The sequence below is a fragment of the Triticum aestivum genome, chromosome 1A (assembly GCF_018294505.1).
Source record: "Triticum aestivum cultivar Chinese Spring chromosome 1A, IWGSC CS RefSeq v2.1, whole genome shotgun sequence".
Classification (NCBI taxonomy): Eukaryota; Viridiplantae; Streptophyta; class Magnoliopsida; order Poales; family Poaceae; genus Triticum; species Triticum aestivum.
In genome coordinates this window covers 589,264,655-589,270,418 of record NC_057794.1, presented here as the reverse complement: position 1 = coordinate 589,270,418, position 5,764 = coordinate 589,264,655, and positions in this window count along the sequence as shown.

Sequence of the window (5,764 nt, the reverse complement as noted above, 5' to 3'; positions counted from 1 at the left end):
CCAAGGGGGGAGGAGGCGCCGGCCAGGAGGAGGTGGCGCAGGAGGAGTCCTACTCCTACCGGGAGTAGGACTCCCCTCCAATCCTATTCCAACTAGGATTCCCAAGGGGGAAAGAGGGAGAGGGGTGGCCGGCCACCTCTCCTAGTCCTAATAGGACTAGGGGAAGGGGGGAGGCGTGCAGCCCCCTTGGGCTGCCCCTTTCTCCTTTCCACTAAGGCCCATGATGGCCCATATGGCTCCCGGGGGGTTCCGGTAACCTCCCGGTAACCCGGTAAAATCCCGATTTCACCCGGAACACTTCCGATGTCCAAACATAGGCTTCCAATATATCAATCTTTATGTCTCGACCATTTCGAGACTCCTCGTCATGTCCGTGATCACATCCGGGACTCCGAACAACCTTCGGTACATCAAAATGCATAAACTCATAATATAACTGTCATCGTAACCTTAAGCGTGCGGACCCTACGGGTTCGAGAACAATGTAGACATGACCGAGACACGTCTCCGGTCAATAACCAATAGCGGGACCTGGATGCCCATATTGGCTCCTACATATTCTACGAAGATCTTTATCGGTCAGACCGCATAACAACATACGTTGTTCCCTTTGTCATCGGTATGTTACTTGCCCGAGATTCGATCGTCGGTATCCAATACCTAGTTCAATCTCGTTACTGGCAAGTCTCTTTACTCGTTCCGTAATACATCATCTCACAACTAACATATTATTTGTAATGCTTGCAAGGCTTATGTGATGTGTATTACCGAGAGGGCCCAGAGATACCTCTCCGACAATCGGAGTGACAAATCCTAATCTCGAAATACGCCAACCCAACATCTACCTTTGGAGACAACTGTAATGCTCCTTTATAATCACCCAGTTACGTTGTGACGTTTGGTAGCACCCAAAGTGTTCCTCCGGCAAACGGGAGTTGCATAATCTCATAGTTATAGGAACATGTATAAGTCATGAAGAAAAGCAATAGCAACATACTAAACGATCGGGTGCTAAGCTAATGAAATGGGTCATGTCAATCAGATCATTCAACTAATGATGTGACCTCGTTAATCAAATAACAACTCATTGTTCATGGTTAGGAAACATAACCATCTTTGATTAACGAGCTAGTCAAGTAGAGGCATACTAGTGACACTTTGTTTGTCTATGTATTCACACATGTATTATGTTTCCGGTTAATACAATTCTAGCATGAATAATAAACATTTATCATGAAATAAGGAAATAAATAATAACTTTATTATTGCCTCTAGGGCATATTTCCTTCAGTCTCCCACTTGCACTAGAGTCAATAATCTAGATCACATCACCATGTGATTAACATCGATAGTTCACATCATCATGTGATTAACACCCATAGTTCACATCGTTATGTGACCAACACCCAAAGGGTTTACTAGATTCAGTAATCTAGTTCACATCGCTATGTGATTAACACCCAAGGAGTACTAAGGTGTGATCATGTTTTGCTTGTGAGAGAATCTTAGTCAACGGGTCTGCCACATTCAGATCCACATGTATTTTGCAAATTTCTATGTCAACAATGCTCTGCATGGAGCTACTCTAGCTAATTGCTCCCACTTTCAGTATGTATCTAGACCGAGACTTAGAGTCATCTAGATTAGTGTCAAACTTGCATCGGCGTAACCCTTTACGACGAACCTTTTTCCACTTCCATAATCGAGAAACATATCCTTATTTCACTAAGGATAATTTTGACCGCTGTCCAGTGATCTACTCCTAGATCACTATTGTACTCCCTTGCCAAACTCAGTGGTAGGGCATACAATAGATCTGGTATACAGCATGGCATACTTTATAGAACCTATGACTGAGGCATAGGGAATGACTTTCATTCTCTTTCTATTTTCTGCCGTGGTCAGGCTTTGAGTCTTACTCAACTTCACACCTTGTAACACAGGCAAGAACTCTTTCTTTGACTGTTCCATTTTGAACTACTTCAAAATTTTGTCAAGGTATGTACTCATTGGAAAAACTTATCAAGCGTCTTGATCTATCTCTATAAATCTTGATACTCAATATGTAAGCAGCTTTACCGAAGTCTTTATTTGAAAAAAAAACTCCTTTCAAACACTCCTTTATGCTTTACAGAATAATTCTACATTATTTCCGATCAACAATATGTCTTTCACATATACTTTATCAGAAATGCTGTAGTGCTCCCACTCACTTTCTTGTAAATACAGGCTTCACTGCAAGTCTGTATAAAACTATATGCTTTGATCAACTCATCAAAGCATATATTCCAACTCCGAGATTCTTGCACCAGTCCATAGATGGATCACTGGAGCTTGCACATTTTGTTAGTACCTTTCGGATTGACAAAACCTTCTGTTGCATCATATACAACTCTTCTTTAATAAATCCATTAAGGAATGCAGTTTTGTTTATCCATTTGCTAGATTTCATAAAATGCGGCAATTACTAACATGATTCAGACAGACTCAAGCATAGATACGAGTGAGAAGCTCTCATCGTAGTCAACACCTTGAACTTGTCGAAAAACCTTTTGCGACAATTCTAGCTTTGTAGATAGTAACACTACTATCAGCGTCCGTCTTCCTCTTGAAGATCCATTTATTCTCAATTGCTTGCCGATCATCGGGCAAGTCAACCAAAGTCCAAACTTTGTTCTCATACATGGATCCCATCTCAGATTTCATGGCTTCAAGCCACTTTGCGGAATCTGGGCTCACCATCGCTTCTTCATAGTTTGTAGGTTCATCATGATCTAGTAGCATGACTTCCAGAAAAGGATTATCGTACCACTCTGGCGCGGATCTTACTCTGGTTGATCTACGAGGTTCAGTAGTGTCTTGTTCTGAAGTTTCATGATCATCATCATTAGCTTCCTCACTAACTGGTGTAGGTGTCACAGAAACAGTTTTCTGTGATGTACTACTTTCCAATAAGGGAGCAGGTACAGTTACCTCATCAAGTTCTACTTTCCTCCCACTCACTTCTTTCGAGAGAAACTCCTTCTCCAGAAAGTTTCCGAATTTAGCAACAAAAGTCTTGCCTTTCGGATCTGTGATAGAAGGTGTATCCAATAGTTTCCTTTGGATATCCTATGAAGACGCACTTCTCCGATTTGAGTTTGAGCTTATCAGGATGAAACTTTTTCATATAAGCATCGCAACCCCAAATTTAAGAAACAACAGCTTAGGTTTCTTGCCAAACCATAGTTCACACGGTGTCGTCTCAACGGATTTAGATGGTGCCCTATTTAACGTGAATGCAGCTGTCTCTAATGCATAACCCCAAAACGATAGTGGTAGATCGGTAAGACACATCATAGATCGCACCATATCTAATAAAGTACGGTTATGACGTTCGGACACACCATTATATTGTGGTGTTCTAGGTGGCATGAGTAGTGAAACTATTTCACATTGTTTTTAACTGAAGGCCAAACTCGTAACTCAAATACTCTTCTCTACGATCAGATCGTAGAAACTTTATTTTCTTGTTACGATGATTTTTCACTTCACTCTGAAATTCTTTGAACTTTTCAAATGTTTCAGACTTATGTTTCATCAAGTAGATATACTCATATCTGCTCAAATCATCTGTGAAGATCATAAAATAATGATACCTGTCGCGAGCCTCAATATTCATCGGACTACATACATCAGTATGTATGATTTTCAACAAATCTATTGCTCGCTCCATTGTTCCGAAGAACAGAGTCTTAGTCATCTTGCCCATGAGGCATGGTTCGCAAGCATCAACTGATTCATAATCAAGTGATTCCAAAAGCCCATCAGTATGGAGTTTCTTCATGCGCTTTACACCAATATGATATAAACGGCAGTGCTACAAACAAGTTGCACTTATCATTATTAACTTTGCATCTTTTGGTTTCAATATTATGATTATGTGTATCACTATGATCGAGATCCAACGAACTATTTTCATTGGGTGTGTAACCATATAAGGTTTCATTCATGTAAACAGAACAACAATTTATTCTCTTACTTAAATGAATAACCGTATTACAATAAACATGATCAAATCATATTCATGCTCAACGCCAACACCAAATAACACTTATTCAGGTTCAACACTAATCCCGAAAGTATAGGGAGTGTGCGACGATGATCATATCAATCTTGGAACCAATTCCAACATACATCGTCACTTCACCCTTAACTAGTCTCTGTTTATTCTGCAACTCCCGTTTTGAGTTACTAATCTTAGCAACTGAACTAGTATCAAATACTGAGGGGTTGCTATAAACACTAGTAAAGTACACATCAATAACATGTATATCAAATATACTTATGTTCACTTTGCCATCCTACTTTTCCGCCAATCACTTGGGGTAGATCCGCTTCCAGTGACCAGTCCCTTTGCAGTAGAAGCACTTAGTCTCAGGCTTAGGACCAGACTTGGGCTTCTTCACTTGAGCAACAACTTGCCTGCTGTTCTTCTTGAAGTTCCCCTTCTTCCCTTTGCCCTTTTCTTGAAACTAGTGGTCTTGTCAATCATCAACACTTGATGCTCTTTCTTGATTTCTACCTTCGTCGATTTCAATATCACGAAGAGCTCGGGAATCGTTTTCGTCATCCCTTGCATACTATAGTTCATCATGAAGTTCAGTAACTTAGTGATGGTGACTAGAGAATTCTGTCAATCACTATCTTATCTGGAAGATTAACTCCCACTTGATTCAAGCAATTGAAGTACCCAGACAATCTGAGCACATGCTCACTAGTTGAGCGATTCTCCTCCATCTTTTAGCTATAGAACTTGTTGGAGACTTCATATCTCTCAACTCGGGTATTTGCTTGAAATATTAACTTCAATTACTGGAACATCTCATATGGTCCATGATGTTCAAAACATCTTTGAAGTCCCGATTCTAAGCCGTTAAGCATGGTGCACTTAAACTATCAAGTAGTCATCATATTGAGCTAGTCAAACGTTCATAACGTCTGCATCTGCTCCTGCAATAGGTCCGTCACCTAGCGGTGCATTAAGGACATAATTCTTCTGTGCAGCAATGAGGATAAACCTCAGATCGCGGATCAAATCCGCATCATTGCTACTAACATTTTTCAACACAATTTTCTCTAGGAACATATCAAAATAAACATATGAAAGCAACAACGCAAGCTATTGATTTTACAACATAATTTGCAAAATACTATCAGGACTAAGTTCATGATAAATTTAAGTTCAATTAATCATATTACTAAAGAACTCCCACTTAGACAGACATCCCTCTAATCCTCTAAGTGATCACGTGATCCAAATCAACTAAACCATGTCCGATCATCACGTGAGATGGAGTAGTTTTCAATGGTGAACATAGTTATGTTGATCATATCTACTATATGATTCACGCTCGACCTTTCGGTCTCCGTGTTCCGAGGCCATATCTGCATATGCTAGGCTCGTCAAGTTTAACCTGAGTATTCTGCGTGTGCAAAAACTGGCTTGCACCCGTTGTAGATGGACGTAGAGCTTATCACACCCGATCATCACGTGGTGTCTGGGCACGACGAACTTTGGCAACGGTGCATACTCAGGGAGAACACTTCTTGATAATTGAGTGAGAGATCATCTTATAATGCTACCGTCAATCAAAGCAAGATAAGATGCATAAAAAGATAAACATCACATGCAATCATTATAAGTGATATGATATGGCCATCATCATCTTGTGCTTGTGATCTCCATCTCCGAAGCACCGTCATGATCACCATCGTCACCGGC